Source organism: Chelonoidis abingdonii, chromosome 14 (genome assembly GCF_003597395.2).
Source record: "Chelonoidis abingdonii isolate Lonesome George chromosome 14, CheloAbing_2.0, whole genome shotgun sequence".
Taxonomy (NCBI): Eukaryota; Metazoa; Chordata; order Testudines; family Testudinidae; genus Chelonoidis; species Chelonoidis abingdonii.
The window spans coordinates 34,456,735-34,470,262 of NC_133782.1; the positions used below are offsets into that span (position 1 = coordinate 34,456,735).

The window sequence follows — 13,528 nt, forward strand, 5'->3', positions numbered from 1 at the left end:
GTTTAACAAAACTAAAACAAAGAAATCTACCTGCCTGTTCTCCTTTAATTAATGTTTTAAACATATGTTTGTCCTTAGTTTATATTTAAAAAACATTCACAAAGAAAAAAGTGTATGTGCTGGGGGAAAAACAGACTCTTTATCTGTGGTAAAAAGTATTAACTCTTTTATATGAGCTAATTTGTCTGTTGTATAAATCTAAAGCCTTTAGGTAAAACTTTAAAGACTGGTGCATTTGTTAAAACTTTAACAGCAAACTTTATTTATATAATTAAACACTGCATGTTTAGCAAAAGTGTTAATGGAGGGAGGGAAAGCGGAACGCAATCTTATTTTTAAACGGGGGAGGGTCATTTCTTCGAATAACAAGAGTGAGGGGTCAGTTTTTATGTACCTCTTTTGCAGTTTTCCTCTAGAAAGAAAAAAAGGATGGAGGAACCTGCTGCTACGTAATTTCTCTTCTTTAAAATGTTATTGTAAATGCTGGGGATGTGACATTCTCCCTTTATGCAGCTTACAGGTAGGGTCAATTTCCAGTAAATAAAATAAGGGTTAGGAAAGAAAAATTCTGAGTGGTGGGGAAAAGCAGGGTCTTGTTGTAAAATATAAGCTTTTCCTTTTAAATTAAGAAAAAATGTAGCCTCTTTTTGTATAAGCTATTTTCTTAGTGTTATCCAGTACAAAAATCTGCTAATATAGCTTTAGTCCTATCATGCAGGTATGTTATTTCATGCTAGCAAAAGACTTAAAATGGGCATATGAGATTCTCCCTTTATAAAGTTTACAGCTAAAGTTAATTTCCAGGAAATTAAATAAGGGTTGGGGGAAAAAAGGGTTGTGTGGTGTGGAAAAGCAGGTTCCTTATCTCTAGTAAAGGGAAAAAAAGTTAATTATTTCACATAAGCTGCTTTTTCTTTTTAATTAGTTGATGTTTTGTATCATTTCTTTGCAGAAGTTTTCCTTTAGGCAAAACTTTAAAAATCAATCTGGTGCACTTCGTTTTGTGTGAGAAATAGAACATCTTTACTTCACTGTTGGCAAAAGAATTAAGAAAAGAGTTTATCTTACATTTTCAAACAAAGGGGAAGGGAGGGAGGAGGTGGTGGCACTTGTTTTAAAAAATCTTTGAAGTATATGATTGGCTCAGGAAGAGTGCATTCTAACACACAGCTGTAGAACAGGTTCTGATTGGTCCAGCATGGTTTGCCACTAAGGGTCGCTGCCCCTGAAAAGTTATCATTTCACTTGGGGCAGCTGCTTGGGTACACTCACTGCTTCCCCAACTCCTTTAAAATCTCTTTGCCATGTGCTGTGTTTTCTCCTACCTGTTATGTGCTGTCTTTTTTCTTCATTAACATCTCTTTGCCCTGTGTTCCCTGACCCAGGCTTTCTATCCTTTGCTTTTTTAAAAAATCCTTCCTTTCTTTAATTTCTCAACTCTAGACTTTATTTCAAAATTACCTTTTTTTCTAAACTTGTAAGACCCTCTTTGCTCCTCCCTCTGCCATGTCGTCCTTATCTTTGCTCCTCTTCTCTCTCTACCATGTGCTTACTACTGTTTCTCTCAACGAGCTTGCCTTCATTATCATTATATTTAGCTGATTTCATTATATTCAGCTGTACCCCAAGAAACCTACATGTCCTGTATTGTGTAAGATATTAGCTGAGGCATAAACTAGCATAGGTGTGTTAAGTAGGCTGTAAGCCAGGGCACAGGTTAGTGGTTACCTTTAGATTTTTAGGAACTAAGGAGCGTTTCCTCAATAGTAGGAGTTAGAATGATCCAGTAAGTGCTACTGCAAGGAACATGGAAGTAATAGCCACACGTCCGCTTGAGCAAGAGGTGAAGGTTATTGTTCATCATTTGGCTCTGTGTGTGTTCACTCACCGTGCTGTGCTGGCTCTGCGCAAATAACCGACACAGCAGACCTCAACTGAAATGCCCAAGCAGACCAGACTCCAGTTCAGTAGTGAAGGCGCTCGGCCAGGTTTATTGTTAAGGAAGCACGGTCCTAGTATCCCGTACAGGATCACTAACACATGTATGTCCATTACAATGGACTAGCTCAGTGAAGAGTGGGACTTTCCATTTTCCCCTAGGTGAGACAAAAGTTTAAGGCAAGTTATCCCAACATTTATAGACTGAACCAAACCATATGAGTTAAACAAACTTACTTGTCGCTTTATGTGTTTCATGACATGTTTGTTACCTCCCCTTCTACTTTTCTCCTGATGTTTCAGACAAAATATCACCACTAAACACTATTGTCAAACCATTTTATCATGTGCTAGGCCGAGGTTTTCTTGTGCTTAACAATAAAAAAGTTACAGAGCAGTTTTTAAACTAAGAGATGGGGGAAATCTGATTGCTGCAGAGGAGCACATGGATCGGACAGAAACTTCTTTTAGAGAAGAGTCTATTGATAGGGATTCTCTAGGTTTTAGTCAGGAGGAAAGGATGGAAGAGGATAGTCTAAGGGCCAGATCAGATGAGAAACATTCACATATAAAATAATCTGACATATCAGAAAAGGGCAGACAAATAAAAAGTGACAAGTTTTTAAAGTGGATGTACACAAATGCTAGAAGTCTAAATAATAAGATGGGTGAACTAGAGTGACTCGTAAAGGAGGATATTGATTTAATAGGCATCACAGAAACCTGGTGGAGTGAGGACAAACAATGGGACACAATCATTCCGGGGTACAAAAATATATTGGAAGGACAGAACAGATTGTGCAGGGGGGGGAGGAGAGTGGCACTATATGTGAAAGAAAATGTAGAATCAAATGAAGTAAAGATCTTAAGTGAATCCACATGTTCCATAGAATCTCTATGGATAGTAATTCCATGCTCTAATAAGAATATAATAATAGGGATCTATTATCAACCACCTGACCGGGACAGTGATAGTGACTATGAAATGCTAAGGGACATTAGAGAAGCTAACAAAATAAAGAACCCAGTAATAGTGGGGGATTTCAATTATCCCCATATTGACTGGGTACATGTCACCTCAGGATGAAATGCAGAGACAAAATGTCTTGATACTTTAAATGACTGCTTCTTGGAGCAGCTAGTACAGGAACCCACAGGGGGAGATGTAACTCTCGATTTAGTCCTGAGAGGAGCACAGGATCTGGTCCAAGAGGTAACTATAACAGGACTGCTTGGAAATAATGACCATAATGTAATAACATTTAACATTCCTGTGGTGGGAAGAACACCTCAGCAGCTCAACATTGTGGCATTTAATTTCAGAAAGGGGAACTATGCAAAAATGAGGAGATTAGTTAAACAGAAATTAAAAGGTACAGTGACTAGAGTGAAATCCCTGCAAGGTGTATGGACACTTTTCAAAGACACCATAATAGAGCCTCTGCCCAAAGAAGTAAATGGCTCTTACCTCCAGGAGGGAGCGGGGTCTTCCCTCTTAGCCTCTTTGAGAACTAGCACTGCTTGGTTTCACAGGACAAGGTGACCTGTCTCCACTGCTCCCTGAGGTGGATCAGCTTCTGACTGCACCCCTCTGGGAGGCTGTCTCACACCTCAGGGCCTAGAAGACAGGTGGGGAGGAGGTTCCTATTCACGTCACTCTCTGAGAGCCCATAGAAGAGCCAAAGGAAGAATAAAGGGCAAGAAGTGAAGCAGGCCCTGGCCCTCTGTCCCATCCTCACCTCCTCAAATGTGGAGCTTCCTAAGCTTCATTTGGGCAGACAGTCTGTAGCTCTGGCACAAAGGTCCTTCTGTGCCTATGGGACAAAGAGATCTCTGCCTGGGACACAGGGAATGGGATGGAGGTCAGAGCAAGGAAAGAGGGAAGGAGTATGGGAATGAGAGGAAGAGCTCATGCCCCAGATAAAGGAAGTTTGGGGTCAGAGGGAAGGACCCTGGTCCATGGAGAGGGGAGAGAGTTCTGTCAGTGTCAGGGGCCTCCATTTCCCCTTCCACTAGCCCCTCATTTACAGTGAGACAGAGCAGTACCTGCAGCAGGGAACGGGAGTTGCTGAACATGGGAGGGGAACTTTTAAGGGCATTAGATGAGGCTCAGCCCTGGCAGTGCCTCAGGCACCTGATGCAACTGCCGGATGATGCAGAGCTGACACATCACCTTGGCTGTGACATCCTCCAGCTGCAGGGCAAGGAGAACATGTCAGACACTGAGACACTGCCCAGGAATCAGGGAGGATTAAGGGCACCTGAAACCAGCACCATTTCCACCCAGCTGCTGCTCATGTCTGAGTGGTCGATTCACACTCCTGATCCCCAGGATGGATGCTTGTTGTCCTCTCTGCTGACCTCGAGTGCCAACCATCCTCCTTGTAGGGTTAGTTCCTGCCACCTCCCCGTCAGTGCCCTTGACAGCTGTTCCACCTCCAACCCACCCGGGGACACCGCTCAAGTTCGTAGAACCCTCTCCTCCACCCTTACCTCCATCCCCACCCAGGTAGGGCAGGAGGGATTCTGACAGCAGTGAAGTGGCATGCGGCAAGGTTGAGACCTTTCCCCAAGTCACCCCAGTGACAAATGCTGAAGCCACAGGATGGTAGCCCTGGTGAATGGGGCAGGTCAGCAGCCCCTGCTGACTGAATCCTCCCATTTTCTCTAGAATGGGTCCAGCCCTGCCAGCAGCAGGACAAGCTTCCCCCACTCACGTGCCTCAGAACTGCCTGGCCAGTTGCCTTCATCCATCAGTCCTTCACCTCCCAGGCTGCCAGTGATGGAGGCAACTCTGGACGGTGGCTCGGGTGACATGGACACTAAGCCATGGGAAAATGGGTGCAGCTCTGTGAGTCAGGAAAGGTTCACAGAGGGCAATTAGGGGACTGTCCTGCCCTTCCCAGGAGTAATAGTGGAGCATCACATCCTAATAACACAACTCCATGAAGTCCAGAAGTCCCCACTAGGCTCCTTGCTCCTAGGCCAGCAAATGGTGCATTAGACTCAGGAGACTGGGCCCCACCCCAATCTCCTGAGTCTAATGCAGCTGCTTATCTTGTCCTTGCTGGGCTTCCCCCAGGATGGAGTATGTGAGGAGCAGCCCAGCCTGGCTAATACACAGCAGGGGGTCATGGATTACCAGCATTGCTGTCTGGAGGAAGTATTTTCTCTGCCCCTCAGAGAAGAATTTTCCAAAGACCTAAAACCAACAGGACACGAGGCTGTAGCAGATTGCCCAGAGCCAGCCTCCAAATCTAGACATAGAATGGCCTCAGCGTCTGGTGCCCCAAAGGGAGGGTAAGAGAGCTGCTGTAGCCAAGGCAGTTCATTCCCCAGGAGGCTTTCAGGGTCCCATGGCTCAGGGAAGCCCCTTTATTAAAAGGTGGCAGATGCTTAGGGACCAAAGCCTCCAGTGGCTCTTTCTGGAGGGCAATTTATCCAGCTTGATGGGCAGGAAATAGATCTCTAATGTGGGTGAGCAGGGCCCACTCTGGTGTGCAGCGCACAGAGACGATAGGGAATCCTGTATTGCTTCCAGCAGAGTGATCTCTTGCACCTCAGTGGCTAGAGGAGTGTGCGTGGGGGAGTAGGGGGTTGGAGCTGACAGACCAAAGGTCTATTTCCCACAAATTAGTGATTTCCCTAGTAGCTGGGTATGGCCGCGGCAGCTCCTTGGTTTCTGCCAAAGGGAATCCAATCTGCAACCTGACCAGGATAAGAAGACTCATGTCCCAGTACCCATCACAGACACTCCTAGGAAACTTTTCTTCTGCTGCAGCAATTCAGCTTGTGGGAGGCAGGACAAGCTCACACAGTCTCTCTCACGTGGTGTCTATAGAGCAGCATTCTGTAGATGCACTTGTAGATCCAGGAGCCATTCCAAGGCCCCCTCTGTGACGTTGTGGAAATCACCTATTTCACCTTTGACTCCAATCTGGGGGCACTGGGTTATGGTGTGTTCCAAGGTTTGGATGTTCTCACCACAGTTGTGAGAAGAGGCAGGGGGGGTGGTCTTTGATTGTCTACTTGTGCAGCAAGTAGTCGCAACTTGGGTCAGTGACAATGTGCTTCTTTGGCACAGTGGCTGAGGTCCAGATACTCTGCCATTCCCTGGCCAGGTCTGGAGACATGAGGAGGGCGCATGTGATCCATATTGGCTCTGGAGCTCACTATGCCCCCTACCCAGTTCCCAGGTTGGGGCAGTCTGCTTCCTGACTGGCAATGGAATCGGGCAAACCCCACCTCCTTTCTCTACTTCTACAGGGTGCAGGGAAGTAAACAAGGATCTGATCAAGCAATAGTGACTGACTGACCCAGTGCTTTCCTCTCAAACACTTGGGGATCAGCCAGGGGGACAAGGAGCAGAGAGACACCCAGAGCCATAATCCTATATTAACTCACCCACCTGGGGAGTCTCCTTATGCCACGTAGCAATGGCTCCATGTAAGACACTCAAATCATGGCAACTAGCAAGGTTCCAGTGTGGGACCTTTAGCATCAGCCTGTCCCACTGGGTGCTGGATGAGGAACTCTGAGCTGGAAATAAGGAGCGGGCTCTTTTCCTGTGTCCAGGATGCATGCACCGCAGGGACCCCAGCCAGCCCCACTCCCTGAGCTGTGTCATACCCTGCCACAGTGTCCTTACCTCCCCCACCCTGGCTGTGTTTTTATAGCCCAGGAGCCTGCTGTCCCGGTGCCAGTCGTGGCACCACAGATCTTCTGCCTCATGTATGGTCAGCCCTGGAAGAGAGAGAGAGACACACACTTTGATCATTCTGGTTGCAGTTTCTGTGTCCTTCAAATCCCATTGGTGGCTGCACAGTGGAGTGGAAAAGAAGAGATGCAGAGAGAGACTTGTTCTCCAGCTGGGGTCAGGTTGAGAGAAATTCTCTGGGGTCCCATTATCCACCTGTGGTCACTCTCAGTCCCCTGTTGGGTTCCGTGTCCCAGTGGGTTCCTTACCCCTCTATTCAAGCAGTAGCTGGTACAGCCTTAAGTCCCCTCCCTGGCCTGCCGGCTGATGTCTTTGTCTGGGTCACTCACAAGCAGAGCCAGCTGTGCCACATGGTGACCTAGCCTAGGGAACTCTGCTGAGATCTAATGGAAGGGAGAGGAGAGGAGACTCCATCAGCATTTTCCTGTCAGCTCCTTGTCCCCCCTGGGCCGGAAGGCTACTTCCCTTAGCCCCTCTGCAGGAGATGCCGGGGGAGAGGAGCCTGAGATAGACCCTTCATTTGCTCTGCTGCCAATGGAACCAGGATCTGCTTTGGGATGCCAAGCAGGGGCTGGAGCATGGTCCCTGTCAAGGTTCCTTCCCCACTCTGAACTCTAGGGTACAGATGTGGGGACCTGCATGAGAACCTCTAAGCTTAATTACCAGCTTAGATCTGGTTTTTCTGCCACCACTCAAGTTATTTGGGAAACTCTGTCTACCTCCCCCCTAGAATATCTCCCTCTCAAATACTGTAACCCTTCCCTGGGTAGCCTTGAGAGACTCCTCCACCAATTTCCTGGTAAACACTGATCCAAACCCTTGGATCTTAAAATAAGGAGAAATTAACCATTCCCCCTCCTTTCCGCCCACTAATTCCTAGAGAGTGCAGATCCAACCCCTTTGTATCTTAAAACAAAGAAAAATCAATCAGGATCTCAAAAAGAAGGCTTTTAATTAAAGAAAGAAAGGTAAAAATCATCTCTGTAAAATCAGGATGGAAAATAACTTTACAGGGTAATCAGATTCAAGGAGCCCAGAGGAATCCCCTCTAGCCTTAGGTTCAAAGTTACAGCAAACAGAAGTAAAATCCTCTTAGCAAAAAGGAACATTTACAAGTTGAGAAAACAAAGATAAATGTAACACGCTTTGCCTGGCTGTTACTTACAAGTTTGAAATATGACAGACTGGTTCAGAAAGATTTGTAGAGCCTGGATTGATGTCTGGTCCCTCTTAGTCCCAAGAGCGAACAACCCCCAAAACAAAGTGCGCACAAACAAAAGCCTTCCCCCCCGACCAAGATTTGAAAGTATCCTGTCCCCTTTTTGGGTCAGGTGTTAGCCAGGTTACCTGAGCTTCTTAACCCTTTACAGGTAAAAGGATTTTGATGTCTTTGGCCAGGAGGGATTTTATAGTACACAGGAGGGCTGTTCCCTTTTCTTTATTGTTATGACAATCTCCTTAAAGGCCCAGGGACAACACTTGATCAGGATAAGAAGAACTTGACTCAAGCCTATCTCATTCCCTGCTCTGACTCTGCCTGCCCAAGAGGAACACTCCTAACCCACAGCCCCTGCAGCAGCAGATCCTACAGCCCGTTGGAGCCAGCCCGCCTATGCCTGGAGTCAGGAAGCTGGGGTCAGAGGTCACTTACATCAAACTCGAGGAGGGTCACTGCATATCTGAGCAGGGCCATGCTTCTCCTAATGGTCCTGGCTCTCTCCTGGGATACCCTGGATATGATCCAGAGGTTGACATGCTGTGGGGAAAGGAGGCAGGTCAGGATCAATGGGCACGTGGTGTTTTGCAAATGAGCCCCACACCCCTAGCCCCAGGGGCCCGAGACATTATGCGCAGGGGGAAAAGCTGAGTCATTGATCACAGAGCTTTAGAAGGGGATTCTTTCCCCCAGGACGCAGCTTGTATCCTGCAGGTCACAACTTGTCAGGGTCTCTCTAGACTGGGACAAGGTTTGGTGTCGGGGTTGGTCCCATCCTCCCAGAACTCCTGATTCCTGAACNTTATTTCATGGATTGTCTGGGATGGGGGAAAAGCTGAGTTCACTCCAAGTGGAGGGGAAAAAGGACCCTGAAAATGTCAGGCCCCAACCCCTGCTACCAGAATCACCGAGGTGCTGGGGATTTGAGTAGGAAAGGGACTGTGTGAATTGTCAAGGTGGGGAATGAATAACAATCTACAACCAGATCCACCTCATTAACCATTGACACAGGCTGTTCCTGCTGCAGCTAGAAGGAAAACTGGGAGTGATTCTTTGCTGTGCAGCCACGGAAACAGTGACCCAATTGCACCGCAGTGAATGTGCTGGGGAAAGCTGGACTTCACAGGCAGGTGGAAACACCTAAAACTCCCCACCCCACTTCTGCCACCAGGGTGAGGTGTTGAGCTGCTCACAGCATACCCTACCATGACCTTGCAGCAGGGGATTGCAGCACGTGCCCCCTGCTCCTCAACCAAAGCTGGGGAGAGGGCTGAGTGTATCTCTGCACCCTGAGTCCAGGGCACAAACTCTCTCTGCCCCACACATAGACTTTGGCCCTGCTGTTAAGTGACCCCTGTGAACAAGTAACCTCCAGGAGAGCAGGCCTGGCCCTCAGAGAGGGGAATGGGCTTCTCATGAAACTTATAGGTCACTGGATGCAGTGAGAACAGGAGGGCTCTGAGAATTACCCATAGGAAATACAACTCATCTGAGGATGTAGCTCAGTGGTAGAGCACATACTTTGCATGTATGAGGCCCTGGGTTTAATCCCCAGCATCTCGATGTTCACTTTTTCACCCTGCTCTTTGCTCATGCCCAGAGGGGATGTGGCCATCAGTCTCCCTGCACCAGTTTCAGTCCTGCTCAGTGAGAGGCAAGTGTCAATTGCATGGAAGGTCTGGGAAGGGGGGCGTTCTGCTCCAAAGTCACCTTGGTACATTTAAGATTCCCACCCACTGTGCTGCTTGGGACAAGGGTAGATGAGAAGGGCAAATCCTCCAGCACTGAAGGGAAAGGTCCCATCTGCACAGACTGAGAGGCAAGGAAACAGAGGGGCCGTCAGTGCTCAGAGAGGAAAGAGGTCAGTGATGTACACCCTACAGGGGACACTGTCTTTTTGGATATCACAGGGGTAGCTGTGTTAGTCAGGATCTGTAAAAAGAGACAGAGTCCTGTGGCACCTTATGGACTAACAGACGTACAGGAGCATAAGCTTACGTGGGTGAATCTCCACTTCATCAGATGAATGTAGTGGGAATTCTGTGCCTGGCTAGCCAACTACAAAAGCAATTTCTCCTCCCTTGGCGTTCACACCTCAACTTCTAGAAGAGGGCCTCATCCTCCCTGATTGAACTAACCTCCTTATCTCTAGACTGAATCTTACCTGCATATTTATAGCTGCCCCTGCAAATTTCCACCACATGCATCCGATGAAGCATGTGTTCACCCACGAAAGCTTATGCTCCAATACGTCTGTGAGTCTATAAGGTGCCACAGGATTCTTTGCTGCTAGGACAGGAATAGTGTCTGTACCCACTTCGTCAGATGCATGTGTTCACCCACGAAAGCTCATGCTCCAAAACGTCTGTTAGTCTATAAGGTGCCACAGGATTCTTTGCTGCTAGGACAGGAATAGTGTCTGTTCCCTGGAGCCTGCTGCCCCTCCTGTATCTGAGCCCAGGAGTGAGCCCCTCCCCGAGGCCCCTAGAATGTTATTGGAGTGAAAAGAAGAGCCTAGCCAGGAGAGAATGAACCTTCCCACACAACTATCTTTGCCAGAGGAGCCACTCCTGGGAGGTGACCGACCTAGGAGTGGGAGGGACAGTGACTCCCAGCCTTGGGCCTGAGCAGCACTGGAGTTAGGGGAGCCAGTGGAGGGAGGGGAGGGGGCTGTCTCGGTACCTGAGGTTGCCCACTGCAACCAAGGAGTTGGCGAGGATGGCGCTGGGTGGAGAGTCTTTAAGAAGCTCCTCAATGAGCTCCTGTGAGACGCAAAGGAGACAAAGGAACATGAGAGATTCAGGCTCTACTGACACCTCCCAATGAGGAGATTACACAGCCAGTGCCCCACATGGCCAGCAGAATCCCCCACTACCTCCTGCTCCTCCCATTTCTTCCTGCCCATCAAACTTGTCTCTGGCTACGTCTTCACTACCTGCCGTATCGGCGGGTAGCAATCAATTGCTCGGGGATCGATATATCGCGTCTCATCTAGACGCGATATATCGATCCCCAAACGCGCTTATATCGATTCCGGAACTCCACCAAGCCCTACGGAGTTGCACAATCGACAGAGGGAGCCGCGGACATCGATCTCGCGCCATGAGGATGGTGAGTAATTCAATCTTAGATACTTCGACTTCAGCTACGTTATTCAAGTAGCTGAAGTTGCGTATCTAAGATTGATTTTCCCCCGTAGTGTAGACCAGCCCCCCTTCCAGGATTCCTGCCCAGCTCAGTCCCAATCCCCTTCTTTCCTCCTCCTTGTCAAAACTGCCCCCATTCAGCACCATCCTGACTATCGAGCTGGGACCATGTGATTCCTTGTCCCCCAGTCACAGCTGCCCTCCAGCCTCACAATTCCCCCACTGCCCAATCTCACAATTTCTCCCTTCTCTTCTCCCCAGCCTTCAGCTCCAGCAATCCCTGCTCTCTGCTGCCCCCTCCACCACCACCCAGCCCCCACTCATTAGCCTGACGATATCCCTGCCAATCCCATGTTTCTCTCCTCCCTCCAGCTGCGCCTGTAGGATGTGTCTCACTCACCACAATCCTCTCCACCACAGCCACCTTGCAGCAGTGCGGCTCCAGCATGTCCTGCCCTCTGTTCTGTGCAGCAAGACATGCAAGGTAGATGACCTGCAGGAACCTGAGCTGCTGCCCCTCATCCTGTACCCACCAGGAATGGGGTATAACGGGAGAGAACCTGTTAGCTAGGGACCTTCCTGCCCCACCCACACCAGCGCCAGGCCTTAGGCCTCAGTGGGGGATTGTGGGGACCTGCCTAGTGTCCAAATTCCCCACGACTCCTACACAAGCAGGATTGGGAACTGGGACAGTGCCTACTGGGGGAGGAGACCTAGGCTGTTGTGGGACAAACACCCCCATCTTGCATCCAACGAAGCGGGTATTCACCCACAAAAGCTCCTGCTCCAAAATGTCTGTTAGTCTATAAGGTGCCACAGGACTCTTTGCTACCCCCATCTTGGGGATCCCACATCAGGAATGTAAAAGGGCCCCATTAGGGGTGGTGGATCATCAGGGACAAGACCTTTGGCAGAGGGTGGGGATGCTGAGAGGGGACAGGACAATCTTGGTTCCAGCCAAGGTGGGGAACATTTGTACCTTTTCTCTGCGATGAAGCTGTTCTCTGATGACCTTGAGAGCAGCTTCATCTGTGGACATGTCCAGCCATTCCTTCCTCCTCTGAATCCCTGGAGGTCCCTGCACCAGGAAGAGAAGGGAACAGTGTGATGTCTGCTGCCACTTGGGGAAGGACAGGGGCGTGGTGGGGAGAGCAGGATTAAAGACCCTCCCCCTTCCCACCCAGGGCAGATGGGGCCCCACACCTCCCTCTCAGGGATGCCTTCGGCCCCCAATAGCTTCAGAAGTCCATAGCAGAGACCCCTCTGCCCTCCACTGTCCAGGACTCCGTGGGAGGTGCCGACTTCCCCAGCCCTGGAGCATCAAGGGACAAAGTGGCAGCAGCTCTTGATGCCCCCAGGTCTTCTTGCTGCAGGGGCAGCTGTGTGACTGCTGCTGGTGTCAGTGGGTTTCACGTGGCTCAGGCCAGACAACTGGGCTGGGGACCACCCCCCGCCATATCACTGGGAGAGTGTCTGGGCCCAGGGTGTTCACATCCCCGTCCTCACCCCTCCCTGAGCCCAACCTGGCTCCTCACCTGGAATAAAGCGGCAGCGTCCATCAGCATCGCTGCTGCTAGACCCCCAGGCACTTCTGCTCTCCTGTGCTGAGCTACTGGTGCTGGGATTGGGATCTTCTACTTCCTGGCCTGACGGGGCTGGAAGATCCTCAGTGACCAGACAGCGTGATGCCCCCTGCTGGGAATGAGGTCTGGGCTCCTGGGGCCGCTGCTGCCCACATAACAAGCCTCAGAGCCTCCCTGCCTGGCGCTCCTCCTGGGCTGGGTCCTGGCTGCGAAACCGTATCCTGAGCCTGTTCCATCTGGGCTTGGCTGGGGCCTCTCCCAGCTCGATGCCTGTGCTGGGAGCTGGTTTTGCTCTCCAGAAGGCTGGGCACTTCCACCTTCTGGCCTGGACGGGTGCTGCTTCCCCGCCAGCGGGGATGGAGAGGTGGCTCAGCCCCTTGGGAAGATGGCCGCTGCTTCCCACAGGCTCAGGGGCCACCTGCAGAGTCTTCTTCCTGAACATCTTCAAGAGCCTGGCCATCTTGGAATCGAGTGGGAAGCAGGTGTGAGTCTGGGGTCACTCATGGGCCTTTTCGGTATCTCCTCAGCCCTGTTCCAACCACAGCAGCCCCTTCTCCCCCCATAGGAGTGCAAGCTACACACACTGGCAGGAGTTCATTGCATGATTTGCTCCCCCTCAATGTTCTCCCTCGTCATCCGTGTTGCTGCAGCAATATCCAGGAAGTCTCATCCTTTTAGAGCAATGGGGTCAGTCCCAAAGACCATTGGCTACTCTAGACAAGCAGCCCCATCCTTTCATCCCAGGCCACAGTCCCCTGCCAAGGCTACAGAAGGAACAGAACCCAGGAGTCCAGACTTCTTCTGGGAAACCATTCCCCACGTCAAAGTCATAAAGACCCTAGGCACAGGAAGCCCAGGGCCCTCCTCATTCCCCATTGATTTCCATGCTCAGCAGCTCACAGGGTCTGGCCCAGCTCAGAGACTCCCA

At 49.8% G+C, this 13,528-nt stretch overlaps 1 long non-coding RNA gene and 1 other non-coding gene across 2 annotated transcripts in view; one reads left to right on the forward strand and one right to left on the reverse strand.

Annotated features, from left to right (window-relative positions):
* Positions 1-3,508: 3,508 nt before the first annotated feature.
* Positions 3,509-13,528, reverse strand: part of LOC142047740 (uncharacterized) — a 49,966-nt gene continuing 39,946 nt past the window's right edge. Inside the window, exon 3 of the long non-coding RNA XR_012657013.1 lies at positions 3,509-3,556. This is a non-coding gene — a long non-coding RNA (uncharacterized LOC142047740). The remainder of the gene's footprint in view (positions 3,557-13,528) is intronic.
* Positions 9,363-9,440, forward strand: TRNAA-UGC (transfer RNA alanine (anticodon UGC)). Its single transcript has one exon. It is a non-coding gene; the product is annotated as a tRNA-Ala (tRNA).